This window comes from Aedes aegypti, chromosome 1 (assembly GCF_002204515.2).
Source record: "Aedes aegypti strain LVP_AGWG chromosome 1, AaegL5.0 Primary Assembly, whole genome shotgun sequence".
Taxonomy (NCBI): Eukaryota; Metazoa; Arthropoda; class Insecta; order Diptera; family Culicidae; genus Aedes; species Aedes aegypti.
The window spans coordinates 13,604,349-13,622,425 of record NC_035107.1 but is presented as its reverse complement, the minus strand read 5'-3'; the positions used below and the strand labels follow the sequence as shown (position 1 = coordinate 13,622,425).

The following is an 18,077-nucleotide window of genomic DNA, read 5'->3' as shown; positions in this document are numbered from 1 at the left end:
CGCTTTATGCGAGGGAATCCGTCACTCAAACGATTTCCGACACCGTTTTGTACGGGTGTGATGTTATTGGTACAAGTAAACGAGTTTTCACGTTAATTCTTATGCGACTGCTGGTTGTCTGGGTGCAATGCCCACGATTTTCTCAACATTTGAAATAAGATGTCCGTTTCGCACTATTTGTCTTAATTTGTGTTTTAAGCACTACTCAATCAACAAATAAACTTGCCCAATTATTTCGGTTATATACACTTTTTTCAGAAACTACACCAGCCGAATCTAAAAATTAGCGGAGCCGATAAAAACGTAACAGATCAATTTTCAACTCATCCGTTCGCGCACGCTGCCTACTGCGATCTCCTTATTGGGCTTATCACATCAAACTCCGAAATTTATCCTTCCCCTATCGCCCTCTGGATATACCCATGGTAGTATTTTATTTTCTCTAGCTCAGTGGTAGTTTAAAAGCTCAAAGAATCATACGAATAGTTATTTTTCTCGATCTCCTTATCTCGATGGCACCTTCGATATGGAGAGTTGATTGTAATTGCTATTTTTTTTAAAACATTCTGTCTGAATGCCTTTCTTGATGCCTTCATGAATTCCTCGTTTTCTGTTTTGTGTAATAGAAGGCAACTGGGGCTTTCGATAAGTTCGTCCAGAGACATATCTTGAAACACTCCATCATTTTTTTTTTTCAAAGTATCATTCTTTCAGAATTTACATCAATTCTATTTCTTCCAGAGTTTGCTGCTAAATCTCTCAATTTGTTTTTATAAAGATTTATGACAGAATACAACACCACATATAAGCCTAATTATATTGCATTTTATTCCATCATTTTTTTTTTTGTTTTTTCGAGAGCTACTTTTGACTCGTAAGAGTAATTTGCAATAAATCCAGAAGAAATTCCGGAAAATAATTCAGATTTCAGCAGGCTTTTTTCATAGCGTTTTTTAAGATTCTTACTGGAATCATCCCACGATTTTTTCAAGGAATCGACCAGAAATTTCACTCACGATATATTGATACATTGCACTAAGCAGATATTGACTAAGAAATTTATTTATGGTTTTTCCAAGTACTCTGCCTCAAACTCATCCAAGAAATACGTCTTGCCAGATTTTATTCTTGGAAATTCCCTTTGGAATTGCACCTTGAAGTTGCCGAGATACCTCTGTAAACTCCAGTCGGCGGAGCGGGCTGGCCATAGCTTGTAGGCCACTGTCAGCACTCACTTGCTGCAACTGCTACAAATGTACTATTTGTAGGATTTTACTAGCCAAACTAGATGAAATGCTTCAGAGTAATTTTACCTAATTTTATTTTACATTGAGGTTCAGAACTAATTTAACATTAAGGTTACTAATTTCTTTTTTTTCGTTGAGTTTGAATTGTTTCACCAGCAGCTTACTTTGATTCGTTATCCGGTTGCTATGGCGCCAACGATATCCGAGCAACATAATCAGTTGCTTCCAGTGTTGGCAACTCCTCAGATGTTAAGGTTCCAACCAATAGGGTCCTAAAGCCCTGTCCCAATTTTAGTGCCAAACGCTTAAGTTTAGGCAAAAAACACATGTTTACTCAATTTTCTAATGTTTTCCGTTGATTTAAGCCCAAAACACATTTTTTTTTAGATTTTGTCACATCCTTTTGCCTAAACTCAAATTTTGGGTGTATTTTGTTTTCCGTGTCCCTTACGAAATGTCAGATAGGAACAACCCCAGTGGTCGAACTAAAACCCCTGTGGTGTTTTTGTCGACTAAGCGAACGTCAAACATGATCAAAAGTGTCAAGGTTCATTTATGGACCAAATTTTTAGGGTCTGTCTCATTTGGGGAATTAAATTAGAATCGAACTTAAAATTGACAGTTCGAAAATTATTTCCCCTCAAAGAAATCATTCGAACGTCAAATTTAATGTTTTACTGGTCCAATTCCAATCCAATGATTTTTTTTCACATTCATTTTTTATATATATTTTTTTTATATATTACCAATAGCGTTGAAACTAGAAACAAAATTAAATTATTAGTATATTGAATAGTGGTACTCCAAATCATTTCTCGAAAATGTATCTCTTATGTGTAAACTAAAGAACGCAAATTAGCTGACGAGACGGGAAAAACCTTCTGGTCGCGAAGGGAGTTTATTCCAGCACTCAGAGGACGGTCACCGTGGACAATAATTCCTACGCCAGAGTCATCGACACCTCCGACGACATTGTCCAGCGACTGAAGACGGGATTACCATCGAAGGAAGGAACTCACTAGTAAAGTGCTTCCTGCCCAGCCGCAGATGGCAACAGCCCAAGTTCGTATCCCAATCCGTTATCTCTGCCACTGCACTGGCCAGTTATAAGGAGCCCTCGTTGCATGTTCCCCGGAAAAAGGATCAAGAACTGTGGGCAAACGACTTCTATTGGACAAAGCGTCTGCGACCCTGGAAACTGTATCAAGAAAGATCACCATCCGTGGTTTGAGATGTTGGCCGTCCGTTGTACCTGATGACATTGTTCTGTTACCTCCCCCTCGCAACGCTTTTTTTATCAGTATTTTAAAAATTTTGTGAAATCGGCGACCCACATCAGCGATTGGAAATTAACGAACAATCCCTGTGCCAAGTGTTATGAAGTGATGATTCCGGCATTCGATGAACCCTAAATCCGGATATGGTGTCAAAATCGGTTCGAAGTTCAGATGACAGAATTTGAATTCTATATATGATGTTTCAGATCAGAAAATGACAGATTAGTATTCTCCTGTTTTCCCCACTATCCCGAAGACTTTCCTAAACTTTTTTTTTCGCACAAACACGTCGGAGCTCTGGACGAATTCAATAGTGAAAGAATCATGTAAGTCCAATCACCCGTTCTCAAGCCATTTCGTGACATACAAACACCATTCCATTTTTATTTATATACTAGTGGTCCCGGCAAACTTCGTCTCGCCATCAAGTAGGCCGCTGAAAACCGCTATGAATCGTCCCATACAAAATGACAGTTCCGTTCAGTACCGTTTTTCCTACTTTCCCGGTGAACAACCTGGAACTTTTATACACACAAACACGTCGGAACCCTTGACGAACAAAATGGAGAAAGAATCATTTAAATCCGTTGCCCCGTTCGTGAGCCATTTCGTGACATACAAACATCATTCCATTTTTATTTATATAGACTAGTGGTCCCGGCAAACTTCGTATTGCCATCAAGTAGGCTGATAAAAAATGCCATTAAACGTTCCGTACTAAATGGCAGTTCCGTTCACCTCCGTTTTTCTCGAATTTCACGTGCAATATCCTGTACTTTTCATATACACAAACACGTTGGAACACTCTGGGAACAAAAGTATGGAAAAATTTTCAAAATCTGATATCCCGTTCTCAAGCCATTTCGTGACATACAAACACCATTCCATTTTTATTTATATAGATAAGATATATTAATTATTGTCTTTAAATTGTTCAACTTTAGGAAGACGCTATATGTAAAATTATGTGTCATTCTTATACACTTGATAAGTTTGATGCAAAATACATTTAAACCCAAAGTGTTCAAAAATCTTGCTCATATTGTTAAAAATAAATGGTTTGTTAATTGTTTCTAACAAATAAGCATAATTTGTTTAGTTAAAAGTGGTTGGAAGAATATTAGGAAATACGGGTGTCGTATATCTTCAGGCAATATAAAAAGTATGAATCTAAATACAAAATTAAATTCCACTCGCTTTTCGCTAAACGATTTAATGTGAAGATGCATCGAAACCAAACATCGAATTTTCAAGAGCACAAATCTAGAGAACCCGGCACCCGTTTGTGCCTGATTTTTGCTGATGACCAATCGATCAAATTTGCAGCGCGAACGATTGTCTGGTCCTCTAAATTTGTGCCCTTGCAAATTTGATGTTTGGCTTCGATGCATCTTCACCTTAAGACCATAGATTCTAATTATAACATGTTGTCTAATATGTAACCTGCAGTATAAAAGGTATTACTTTGTCTGTGGTATTACAGTACTATAGATGATCTCGGAAAAAAGTCGCTCCCAAAGCGATCTTCCGAGTACGCCACTGACTACGCACATTCCACTATGGTCTGGAAAGCAGTTTTACCCGGAATGATGCATTTTGAGAATGAAACATTAAACGAAAAACGATATTCTAGCTTCTAAATAGCAGGGTTGCGATGGATCTTCTTCGTGAACAATGATCGACGCAGTAAATAGCATTCACAGACCACTTGTGTTTTAGTATTTATATATATGAATGCCGTTAAAAGGTATTTTTTTGTGTTTGTCCCATTCAGAGATATTCACAATCATAGTAGGCGTGTTTTTGCAAGAAAAATAACAATAACTCCCAAACGGAAAGAAATAGCGAGTTCCTTTATTTATCGAAGAGCGCATAGGAAAAAAGCTCTAAATCGGTCAAAAAAGCTACAAAAAACTTTTTTTTTGCAAAGTAGCTTGAAATTGAATGGTATACAACTTTGCTGAAGCCTACAAACTATCCAGCTTTTTACGCTAGCTTGCTATTAACTTTGAATCACCCCCTTCTGACATTCTTTGCCCACACTATAATGTTTATAGCTGGCTCGCAGTAAGCTTTGCGATTTTTGATTATTGTTATGCTGTCAAAGAAACGCTTATGTTGTTATGTTGTTGTCTTAGGTTGTTAGCTGGGTTTGAAGAAAATTGAAAAAAATATTTTCTATTTTCTTATTGTACTTATGGTTCTTTTCTTTCAGGTTTGGTGAAAACTCATCTACAAGGGTTATGGTTGTAATTTTGCCTGTAAAATGAGTGCTCAATCGTGTTTACTGAAATTAATAAGTAAACGCGGGCGTAACGATTACTGACAGCATTTTTGTTTCAAACTAATGCGCTCGAAATATTAAGTTGGTTCGTTCACTGAGACGTATTATGACCCCGTATCCGATGACCGATCCGATGTTATCTCGCACTTTTATATGCGATTTCCCAATAATAGGGTGTCCTGTCCTGTTAGCAATGCAATTTATAATACCTATCCTCATTTTTCTACATCCTAACCTGAACAATTCCGCGATAAGCCCCAATCGGAAATACTTAATTAAAATTATACAATGTTATGCATTGCGTTGTTCATAATTCACATAGATCTAGACGTAAACAAATTTTTGAACATCTTAGACCATTTCACTTTTGCACACTCTGGACATCTCGTCAGAATAGAATCATTCAGGCAAAAATGGCTGTTCTTAGGCGTAGCATAAGGCTCCCTATGTGGAGAAAATCAATGCGAATGAGAGAAGAAGGGCTGAACGATCCTTGAGGAAAACATAGCTCGGCCGGGGCTGTTTTGCTTAGGTCGTTCCAAATGTTTTAGTCAACAATGGAGTGCAAATTAATATACATATATCAAATATGCCATCAATTTTATTGAATTATTTCTGGTTCTTACTGATCCTTTCCACTTATAGATAAAGGTTCTTCAGTGCCTGGTTCCTGGAATGGTATAGAAGGTAAATAAAAAAGTTGATAAAAAAACATTAATCTTTAATTTGTTTGATTTCCAATAGGTACAAGAAAATTAGAAAGCCAAAACAAATAAAGTGGAAATTATTGACAGTTCGATCAACATTATGAAGGCATTGCCTACTAAGATCATGCTATCATGTACGCAAAACATGTCAAAATCGATTCACCCCTCGCACTTTTATAGCCAGCGTAAAAAGCTGGATAATTTCTACAAATAAAAGTTAGTTGTAAAATTTCTTCGAAAATGTGGACACCCTAATTTTTAATAACAGATAGCAAAAATAATACAAACGACTTTGTAGAAGACCTTTTTTGTTTATGTTTAATTCTGAAGCTTAAAATACATCTTTCCGCATAGAAATGCTTGTTGGGCCCCTGTGCGTGCATTCTACATACAATCTACAGATTCATAAAAAATGTGTAAAACAACATTGAAACATATAAGTAGTTCCCAAATAAATACATTTTTGTAGATTCTTGTGGAACTCTCGGTGATTCCGGCTTATTTGACTGCGGTGTGGATTGGTCGAAAAAAAATGCCACTTGCCTATAACTGCACGCAAAAAAATTGTGCGGTAAAAACTACCATTTTAGGGGGTTAACTTAAGCGCTCGCACCGGCAATTTTCAGCAGACCAGAAATGCGCTTGATTTTACCATGTCTGTAGTTGGAATCAGATTGTTGTAATTTATTTCTGTCAAATGTACCAGTAATGCATTGGGATGTACCGTAAACATAGTAAATTGGTCTGAATTTCCATGGTAGTTTTAAGAATGGGCGTAGTCAGCTAACATAGTTATTTTTACCACAGAATTTTTTCCCGTGTGGTTTATTGATTCTCATGATCTGATAAGCAACCGTTCGTAATCAAATTTCCGCAAATGTCGGCATCTAACCGTTGGCGTTGGCCCGTGTCTCACAGCAGAATTATTTCTATCTTGGCGACGCATTTCATCTTCTCGAATTATTCCATACTCAAGCTTATCCAGCTGTCGATGACATGGTTTAGGGAGTTGGATTCTCCGTCGTCCACAGAAAACCAAATCATACAATTTCCCGTTGATGGTACACCTGTTCCGGATGACAGGTTTCCTCCCAGCGCAAGATTCCATCAGTAGCTCAACAGCTTTTCGGAATACATATTAACACTTCCACTTTCGGTAGCTATTTGTAATGGTTTGGATTCTGGGTAACATCCAGTAGGAATTGTCGACAATCAAACAGCACAAAATTCTCCAGACAGCACTGTATTTGTACCGATTGTTCCGGATACGTCTCCTGCAGGGAATAAGCAAACAACAAAGCTTGGTGTGAAATCTTATCGCATATTGTTTTAAATTTAATCTTACGTACCATTTCGCAGATGTGGTCAAGGACGCGACTCGTTTGTAGTAAACTGTTTTAAATAATTCTCCATCTGTCAAAAATAAGTCTACTCGGAAGCAGACTTATTTTTGACATATCGAAATCGGATGGGAAATAATTTTCGAACTGTCAAATTTAAGTTCGATTTCAATTTAATTCCCCAAATGGGACAGACCCTTAAATTAAAGTTTAAACATGATATAGCTACAGTAACATGCTTTTTCGTGTTATTAAATAAAAACAAGATTTCATTAAAATTTTTAGGACCCAATAATATGTCCATGTATCCATGCATTTATATTCTCGGATTATCACAGGAATTACTTCAGTGGTCCTACATGGATTTCTGCGGGAACTTCTTCTATGAAATTTTCAACAATTCCACCAGAAATGTTTCCAAGAACAGCATCTCTTACTCGTAACGCGGATGGATAACCTTTTCGAGGTTGGCTGTTGCGGGGTACGATCTATCATATTGTACTCTTGTTGTATCTGATCTTGTTATTACTTTTGAGTTACGGTCGGAAGAGTATAAGAACCACTTAGACCTACCTATTCCTCCTAGTTAATGAGGTCGGAAAAATAACTCAATTAGTATCTGTGGCTGGTTTCAATTCATTAGCTTTGTCGAACTAACCTCTATTACTGTAAGGAGGTGGTCGGCGTTATTGACCTAAATTTTGGGCTATCGATTTGTGCACATTGTAAATTGATAGATAATTCAGAGCACCATTCATTGATTCTCTGTGCAACTTCGATAGTTCTGGCCAATCACGGAATAGCAACTACGAATTGCACTGTCATCTTTGCTCATATTTATTATGTTTTAGATGTGTTCGTAACCCGTCTTTCGGTGTAACATGAGTATTGCATATTTTGTAATGTTTGCCTTTCATGGTCTTATGTATAAATTGTGACCACTTTCCTTCTTGACACTACACCATTGTGCGACGAGGGGCCTCTCAATGTTTTCAGAATTTTTCAAAAGGTGTTTAAACTGTCACCAGCATATCAAAACAAGCAGTGTACTTTGATTTTTTCAAAATGTCAAACTATCGATATCCAAGCACCGTTCAACCCCCCGAAATCCTGTTATATTTTCGCAGTTTGTGCATATGTCTTGCTATCCCGTTCGAAACCAACTTCACAATTTTGATGGTATTTGCGCATTCGCTCTCACTCTCACGCACTTCGCCTCTCCGGACATTCCTCGCCATCGTCGTACAGTATTTTCGAGAGTCTCGAGAGAGAGCGCCGACGATGCGCGATGACGTTCGCCTGTACTGTCAAAAACAACCGCTCGCTAGTTTCGTTTGAGTGCTCGCGACGAATATGACGAATTTTGGCTTGCTGTTTCCCATCACCGTCGTCTCAGTCGCCGTCGTCGTCGTCGTTTGTCGTCGATAGCAGTCATAGGAGGAATAGCAAGAGTAATAATTGCAGAGCAGCTGTATAGATAGTGCGGAGGGTAGATCGAAGGAGGCGCGCAAACACACGCCGTCTATTGCTATCGAGACTCTTTGGTTACGTAGTGGACCCCTCGCTTTGGGTGACGGAGTAGGCGGTGATTCGCGGATTCTTACGGAGCCAATAGGTGGATTAGTCGCGCGATTCAGTAGTGTGTGGTGAAGTGAGAGCGACGTGATGTGCTTGGTGGTGTTGGAACGACTGGTTGGGTAGAGTGTATTGGTGAAAATTGTTGACGTGTGTACTTACCTACATCATTGCGATATAGAGAAGTAATTTTTTGTGGATCGCGCTCGGTTTGTAGTGACGGAGCAGTATACGTAAGAGGTATGTAATTTTTGTGTAAACTTTTTCGGTCGAAAAGTTTTTTTTCGTCCACGACGTCCCTCTTAAAACTCGGTGGGCCATTTTCCGGTGTACTTGGCCCTGTCGGACGTGACACGGGCTTCGGAAATCGTGACAAACGGTGTTTGTGGTGCGGAGATTAGTGTTGTTGATGTGAATGTTTTGATAGGAGCTGCAGTATTTTTTTTTTCACGGGAATCACTACCTGGTTCCTGGCGAGTAGTGTGATTCGTTCGGAAGAGCTACGTGAAAAAGTCAAAACCTACAAGCAAAAGTCGTCGCCGTAGTCGAGAGTGCGATAGGAGTAAAAGCAGCGAAGAGGTACATAGCCTAAAATAGGAAGAAATTGCTCGAGACTCGCTCGAATTCTCTGGCACAAGTAGGCTGTGTGTTGCTTGTTGACATGAAAGTTTGAAATTTTAAACAAACAGCTTTGACAGTTCGTGGAAATAATGGTCCCGCGAAGCAATCGCATCGCAGTCAAATGTCAAAATCGAGTGTCACCGCCGTTGTCTGTCCCCTTGTCCTCACGTATCCCGGAGTGGTTGTTTTTCGCCAAAAGTCGGTGGGTGCCAGGCCTACTACGCTGAGGGCCTGTGCTAACTACGTAATACGGAGCAATGTAGCGAGAGGAATACATTTCGTTGGCAAACTAATTGTTTCGTTTGGATCTACGGGCAATGATAAATATGGCGCTATCACGAGCGCCTGGTTGCTACACGCGTGACCGACAGTGCTCCGTCGTGGCTTTGTGATTACGTATCGTTCGCCTGGTCGGCATTTATCTCAATTTCGTATCCTCCGAGTGCGATGAGTTGGGTCTACATGAAATACCCCAGGGAAATACGTATGTTTGACCTAACATTCAAACGAAGTAGGCGTGTGTTGAATGTAAAGGTCGATTATTTGCTGAACAGTAATCAGGATCTTAGTAGGCCGCGTTTGAGATTTTGTTTAGATGTGAACATGTCGTCAACGACAAAGATCTAGTCGTCCGTTCTTAAACTCTGTGTCGAGTTGGTTCCCTGGCCGCCTCTCGATTTCCCCTGGAGCTTGCCACAAAACCACAAAAGGCAGAAACTGGTTGTTATTCGGGTGAATCATACCCATTATATCGATGATCGCATGAAAACAAGCTCTTCTCGTCTTCCCCCATGCCAACGGTAACCGAGACGTGAAACTGTCTACATAGTCATACCGTATACGCTCTTCTATACCTTATTCGATTTCCTTTCTCATCATCGCCTGCACTTTTCCAACCTAGCCTGCCCGGTTACAGCCGCACAGCGGAGCTACACCTTAATTCCTGGATTATTTCAAGGTTATTTACCCATCCCACCCCACGTTCTCCTCGAGCCATCGCTCTCTCTTTCTATCCTTCTCTCTCTGCTACGCTCTCCCCTATGTTTTCTTTTTCGGAAGTCAGTGGAAAATTACATCGATCCGGCGGTATCCTTGTTGCAATCTCCAATCATATGTGAATAATGACCCCCCATCAGGCCCCCCCTTTCCCTCCACCCAACTGTCAGATGTAATGTTTTGATTTTCTCGCTCGGAAGATGTCGTACGCCCTTCCCCCTCCCACTCTGTTATCAAAAAAGTCCTTGCAGCTGGGCTAACCATTGACGTAGCTAAATGGAGGCTAAGGGGTCAAGACCCCTCCCCACTAGAACACTTTTAGCCCTCTCTTGAAAGTTCAAGCTCATGATCAAAATATCCGTTCACTCAATTTATGATAGAAAGTGTCAAAACCCCCCTCGATTTGAGTCCAAGTTACGCTAATGGGTGTTCATAAGAGGGGGTGGCTCGGTCGCAGGGGAAGGGCCCTTGTTTTCCAACGATGAAACCCGAACCGAGCGAGCGAATCCAAGGTCGTTGTTCCGAAAAGTGGCAGATTGTTGGGGTTACCAGTGACAACCGACAACCGAGGGACCCATACCACACCCTGCGCCTGCTTCGATTGTTCTGTGCTCAGTTCAGTTCAGAGGCGTTCGAGGCCACGTTTCGGGAAAATTTCCGTCCATTGTTTAGGGGGGGGGGGGATCGGTTCCAGGATTTCGAGCTATAATGGATAATAGGAAAAGCTGACGCGTGTGTTTTGGGGAGGGTAATTTGCCGCGGAAGAAGAACAGTGTGTAAATGAACCAATAATGACAGTGTATTGTGGTGTTTTTCCTGGATAAACAAGTGACATTGAATAGCGATACAGCGCCAACTGTGCCGACGACGGGCTGACAATAATGAGGTATTGTTGTTTGGGGAAGATCTGGCTGCCGGTTCTGGTAAAAGTGTATCAAGGCTGTTGCTGGCGGATGAAACTGTTACAATTGTTGTGCCGTTTTTCGGAATGGGGCTTCCGATGGAACCGTGGAGGACTGTTTCGTAGCCGGAATTATCAATTATCACAATGTATCGAGGTTTGCGGGAAAGCGTGCCGAATGCAGAGTGTTTCAATGTCATCGATGAAGAACAAGCCTAAATTTGCAATAATTGCACTCGTTGGCTGCTATTCATTCATTTGGAAATCGGAGTAATATCCGGTCAATGTTCCAGACCGAATGTCATTAGGATGGATCAGTCAAAAAAAAAGAGAAATCGGTCAAAAATGATGTGAAATGTCATTTCGAATGGAGCTCAAAGTGTATAATTTGTGCAACGAGTCGGTCATAGTGGATACTTAGCTTTACTGGAACAAGATTGCGAAAATCGCAGTAGGCTGGTGGAATTGTGAATTGGATCTGTTCGTGGAAAATCAGGACAAGGTTCAGTCATCTCTTCATAACGCGATATTGAAGGGACCATCGAGTTAGGGAGGTTCCTACCGAGTGCGAATGCGATCTAATGGAGGATCGAGGTAGCCATGAAACCCACCTTTTACTATGGGGCTCTGCACTGTTTTGAATTTGCATGGGATTTTGACGTTTACTGGCCTTGTTGTTTACTAATTTCATGAAGGAGGGAAAGAGAGAGGCAGATTTTTTGTGCAGAGCCCCATGGTTCTCTAACTCGATGTTGAGAATATAAAATATCGAGTAAGGGAGAGTTGACCGTACAAGATTTCTTGGTCTACGACAAAAACCCAGTTCTGCATATTGATACTTCGTCATCGAATGTAATTTGACATTTAAACATCTATATTTGCCCGAGTTGCTACGGCTCCGATCTGCCGATTGTTTGCCGAATAAAATCGATCGCTGTTGCTAATTGGCATCCTAAATATGCGGATCCGGTTCGAACTAGCATCGTGCTCCAAATTTACCGGATTTGCTGGAATGTGCTTTACGCGCGTGTGCTGCAAAGAAGAGCAATTCCGTTGGTTAGTCATCCACTATGCGTTGCTTGTGGCTTTACCCGCGTTGCTGCCGGAAATGAGAAATTGCAATGAGCTGAAGAAGTGAACTTGATGCAAAAATATGGTGAGCTTGTTTTGTTAAGACCTCTTGCTTCATCTGATACAATGAAGTGAGGATTTTATTCGAAATGCTTTTCGGCTACTTTATGTAAATTGAAGCTTACATCAATGCTAGGATTCCAACAAACAAAAAATGAATGCTGAGCTCGTTCTATGCTGTTTATCTTATACCTGGATTGCTTTGATTTTAAAAAATAAATTTGGCTTTTTGGTCCTGGAATGAATGATTGGTAGTTAATCTAAGATCTAACGTAAGTCAAATGTTTTTCCTGGATCTGACGCTGTTCTAGGCTTACCTGATCTCTAGAGCGAATTTTTTTAATTAACTTCTGAAGTTTACTAGTTCTACTGGTTTATGGGTTTCTGTATGACTTATAGATGCTCTCTAGAAGAGTATACTACGAACTCAATCCAGGATGCCAGGAGGTTTCAATGTTGAAATTTTGCTTCAATTGCAGCATGTGCACTCCCGTGCAAAAGTTTGGGTTCACCCTCAAGTGTTCTTTCCATGTCCCTGTGATTACACGCCCAATTGAAATTCTTTAAGCCGCATTCGAAAGGCAAAGAGTTATTCTTATTTCGTATGTATTTTTCCAAAAACATTTTTTTAATTTTGTAAACTAAATTTTTACTTAAAGTTTTGACATTTAAAAAAAAACACACTGAGAAATCATATATAATTTCCTCAGCATTGGATCGACCAACATTTTAAATCAAAGTGTCATTAGAATCGTAATCTTATATTTTTTGAAGAGACCCCACGAAATTTTGGCGGAAAAATCTGAAACGGTTAGTCAAGTCATCGTGTTTGGGTTCACCCCTCAGTATGATGCAAATTATACAAAAGTTTGGGTTCACCTGAGCAGCATGCACATTATTTTTGTCAATATCTCTGCCATTTTTCAACCGATTTTAATAGTTTAAAGCTTTTCGAGCACAAAAATGGTTTGAGATTTCACAGATTTTTTGTGTTTTAAGTAAGTTCAGGTGAATCCAAACTTTTGCACGATACACCATACTGAGGAGTGAACCCAAATTTTTGCAAGATTACTTGAATGACTGTTTCATTGATTTTTAATAGTTTTCAGATTTTTCCGCAAAAAATCCTTGAGTGCTTTTCAAAGAATATAAGATTACGATTCTAACGATACCTTGTTTTGAAATTTTGGTCGATCCAATGCTGAGGAAATAAGATATGTTTTTCAGTGTTAAAAAAAGTGTCAAAACTTTAAGTAAAAATTTAGTATAGAAAATTCAAAAAATGTTTTTGGAAAAATACATACGATGTAAGAATAACTCTTCGCCTTTCGAATGCGGCTTAGAGAGTTTCAATTGAACGTGTAATCACAGAGATATGGACGGAACACTTTTGTATGTTTTTTGGGGGGTGAACCCAAACTTATGCACGGGAGTGTAACTTATCCTCGGCTGGTTCGATAATGACGGAATGTCGGAGTAATAATAGTGTCACACCCTTCACATTGTATAGTAAGGACCCGATTTTGTCAGCCCCTTGATGAATTTTAGGCTGACAAAATGGGGAACCTGACAAAATCGGGTCATTTTATTTTGTTCCTGTTTTTCAAATTTTGACGTGTTACATGGTTCAATGGACTTTTAAAAGGGTGATGGACATGAGCGTAGCCATTTTTTTTTATCAGGGGCTCTACCCTCCCTTGTATTGGTAATATCAATTTTTAACACTTAACAAAAGGCATTGCCATTGCCCCATCTTGCTACGCCCATGTGTGCATGGCATCAAACATCATCATCAATTTTAATGTAAACGTGGTAAAACATGACGATAACAATTTTTTGACAAATTTAAAATAGGCTGACAAAATCGGGTCAAAAAGCTGACAAAATCGGGGGCAGACAAAATCGTGGGCTGACAAAATCAGGTCAGTACTGTAGTACACTGGAAAAGTATGGGGCTTTGCACTGTTTTGGTATTGTATAGGATTTTGACGTTTAATGGCCTTATTGTTTACTAATTTCATGGCAGAGAGAGAGGAAAATTTGTGATTGGCATTTACTACTGTAGTTTGGAAGATCGAAGAATAAAGACGTTTTTATGTTATACTTATCCGCGAAACTAGTGTGTTTGATTGATCTTCTCAATACGCAAAATTCCCAAGAGTAATTCTGCTGGTGAACCTGGTCGAGGTTCCTACACGGCATACATCTGAAGATAGACCTTTCGTATGCGACATGCTTTTGTTGGACAAATCCGATTATCGAATAGACCTACCATGTTTGCCGCTAAGAATATTACAATGAATCCGCAATCCGCGCATCTCTCTAGTGATTCTAGCTAGATTTTCCCTCAGGTACTTTTCTTCAGATGGTTTAAGTTTTTGTTTTCATATGTGGCCACACATGGGTCTCACCAAGAGAAACTCCTGGGATTCCTATTAACATTGCTTAAAGAAGAATAAAGTACCAATGTAATTTCTCTAAAAAACATACCCACCAGAGATATTCCTGGGAATCCCTACAATAATACCTCCAGGGATTTATCCATGAAGTCCTTCAATAATTTTTTAAGGATTCTACCATAATACCAGATACCAGATACTTCTTTTGAGACACTTCCAGAAACATTTCAAATGGTTTCTGGAAAAAAATCCTCAACAAACAAACAATCCCAAAAAAATGTTTCTGAGTTATCTTCAATAATTGTTTGTAGGAGTTATCGAAAAACTCCTTCAGAAATTACTCCACAAATACTTTCAATGAAGTCCTCTTAAAATACCAGGATTTTTTCCATTTCAAATCTATTTTTAGCATTATTCTACACACTTAGATTTTTTTCACGAGCTGTGCGCTGCGCGAATCTCGGTTTTCCATTTTCCAGGGATGCCAAGTCATTTTTTCAAAAATCTGGAAGATTTTGAAAATTTGTCTGGAAAAGTCTGAATTGCTTATGTCGTATATGCAGAACCTTACAAATTATTTACAAAACCTTACAAATTAATTTCAATTTTTATCTACATCTTACAGATTTTTGTAAAAATCTGGAATATTCCGGACAAATCTGAAAGGTTGGCTGCTGACCGAGATTCAGCTAACAAATTGTCCGGTTGCTATGCAACGAAGCACGGCTCACTGATACTCGGCTTTTATTTTCTGAGATCCCAGGAAATTTGTTTGCCGACTACTCGGCTTTGCGAATCTCGGTTTAAATAAGCCGAGGTTCAGCATTCTAAATTAGGTGTGTAGGGTTTCTTGTTCCAGTAGGAAGTTCTCATCTTCCATTATAAAATCTAACAAGAAATCGATTCAATTTCGCGCAACAATTCAAAAAGAAAATCCAAGAATAGACATTGGTCACAGCGAAAATTTCTAAATTGAGTTCTTAAGATATTATTTTCGGATACACGATAGGTAATTCTTATGGGATTCCCCAGATTTTTATCAATGATGCTTTTAGGGAAGGATTTCCATAGGAAAGTTCACAAAAATCAACCAGAAATTAATCCAAGGATATCTCCTCAAATAGATCAAGAAATTTCGTCCAATTTGTCCAATACCCCCTGCAGATAAGAGTTTTCGGATTGTTCTTGGAGCACGTCTAAGGAAATCTACAGAAATTCCCTCGATCTGGTTCTAGCTCGAATGGTCCATTGCCTTATTGAGGCTGTCTCTACCACTTGCTTGCGAATTGTGTCCACGGTCCTTCGTACTGTTTGGTGGACCCATTTCCACTCATGTGCTCATGTTCTTGAATTTCTTTTGATATCGGCTTCAGATTGCTTCGACGATATTGAGATCAGCCTTCGAGATCATGTTATGAGACCGCAAGGCTCGATTTAGAAACCACAAACATCGGAACATACAGTTGTGTTCAGAATAATAGTAGTGAAAGCCGATTTTCATACAAAATGCTCAACTTTGGTATACTGTAATTTTGTTTCCATATGAGCAATCGGCATGCAATTTTGGCAGTGAACCACAAATATACTCAATTTCAATATCTCAAAATTTGATAATTTTTACACTACCGGCAAAAAAAATTAAGCACCAGGTGAAATCGCTCAAAATAATAGTAGTTTTTCTTTTGTAAATTTTTGTTCAGCAATAATTTTGTAAAGAAATGGATTGTTTATACATTTATAGCTTGGGTGGAAATGGTTGAAACGATTAGTAAAGAAAAATTCAAAAAATCTAAACACAGCAGATATTTAAATTATGAAAATTTACAAAATTTTATGGTTACTATGCTGCCCGTAAAAGCATAACTGTCACATATTGATTTTCGAACTAACACCTTTTTTCATCGAAACATTCATGTTTTAATATACACTTCACTACGCATATGAAAATTTATACACTTTGTTTGAAAAAGTTGTGGAAAAATATGAAGTTAGTACAGTCCCATATTGAAAAATTAAGGCATATCAGTCTCTATATGAACTTAGGAGCTCAATAGCAACTGAAAAACTGGAATTATGTTCAAAATTATATTGTTTACTGATAAATATTAACAAAATGAGTATTCTGTAGGGTGGACCAAAAGAATTTGGCATTCAAAAATTTACTAGAAAATTATAAACATTTGTATGAGAATGCAAATTTCAAACTTTGAGCACTGTTTCCTCAATGCCTACTAATTCTATATGGGACAGTTATGCCTCTATGGGCAGTATGATGGTCCCTCATAACAGCTTTCCAAAGCATTCCTGTTCTATGAGTCGATATTTCCATGCGTCATCAACTGTGATTTTAAAAGACAAAAATAAATTATGGCACACTGCAACAGCTATTCAGTAGAACATTCGAGAATGTTATTCTCCCAAAGTCATAAAATGTTCTGGAATTTTAACATTTAATGTTTGTAATTACTCCAAATTATAACATTACAACAGCATTAGGGCCACGTGCTCAGTATGTTCAGAGCATAAATTAGGCGATTTGGCGGTCATTATTGGCATGCGTTAAAACGTCGGGTCCAGTGGCGCAACCAAGGGGGGGTTTTGGGGGTGAAGACCCCCCCCCCCCGCAAATTTTTTTATAAGAATTATCAAATATGTTTTCGAATATCAACACAAAAATCCACAAACACCAGAGCAGTAAGTTGGTTAAACAATTACGTTGTTTAAGTTTTAGCTTTCTAGTTTGAAGACCTTCGAGTAGTTTAAAATAAAAGTTTCTCACTTTATCTGATAAATAAGCTACAGGTTTTTGAACAGAAGTTTGTCGAACAAACATGCAGATATGTATGCATATCGAGACCCTTTAAAAAGCTGATTGATACAAAATACGAAGTTTTAAAATTTCTTTTAGTCGGCTCAGTATTTATTCGAATTTTATAACCTCCAGAATGTACGTGAACATCCGGAGAAGCAATACTTTAATTTTTATTGATTACAAATAAAAATCCTAAGAAAAATTAGGGGGATCGTGGTTCCGTTGATCAGCTGAAAAATCACAAATTTTCGTCTACAATTTGAAAATGCTTTAATATAATGATAGTCGCAATGCTTCGTACTGCGATTTGCGCCGAAAAATCATTCGGTTCGTTGAAAATCTTAAAACATTTGTAAGAAACAGAACAGACGAAGAGCGATTGAATGCTATCACGCCAATGTATGTAGCTTGAATACAACCCAAACACACCCCCGCCCCACCCAAGAACCAAATCCTGATTGCGCTACTGGTCGGGTTATGTTAATAAAATTATAACCATTATCCACTTCTAACGCAACAGCTCCAGGACACAGGACGGAGTGTGTTTCTCAGCTTATTTTTTATAGAGCATTTATTAGTTCATGTTGTCATGTTGCAGTTAAACATAAACATTATGAACCTTTTAAAGATTATGCATAGCTTTCCGCTTTCAAATTTTGTTAGAGCGTGGCTAGCCACGCTGGGTAAGCTAGTTTAGTGATGTTAATCCAACATGATCGATTGTAACGCGTATATTTGAATCGAGGTAATTGGTCATGTTCAGAACACCCCGCAAACTGTGTTTATT

At 38.8% G+C, this 18,077-nt stretch overlaps 1 protein-coding gene and 1 long non-coding RNA gene across 10 annotated transcripts in view; one reads left to right on the top strand and one right to left on the bottom strand.

The window, feature by feature from the left end:
• The window catches only part of LOC23687935 (cyclic AMP response element-binding protein B), a 96,931-nt gene that overhangs the window by 19,869 nt on the left and 58,985 nt on the right, over window positions 1-18,077 (top strand). For 5 of the 9 annotated variants that reach the window (XM_021838979.1, XM_021838978.1, XM_021838975.1 and 2 more), the window contains exon 1: window positions 8,173-8,670. The exons of 1 other annotated variant lie outside the window; for it this stretch is intronic. The gene's annotated coding sequence lies outside the window, so the exon portion shown is untranslated. 3 more of the 9 variants (XM_021838970.1, XM_021838971.1, XM_021838972.1) reach the window with 3 other exon arrangements.
• Window positions 6,356-6,933, bottom strand: LOC110674747. Its single transcript, XR_002499156.1, has 2 exons — window positions 6,865-6,933; window positions 6,356-6,789 (listed from the first exon to the last, which is right to left on the bottom strand). It is a non-coding gene; the product is annotated as an uncharacterized LOC110674747 (long non-coding RNA).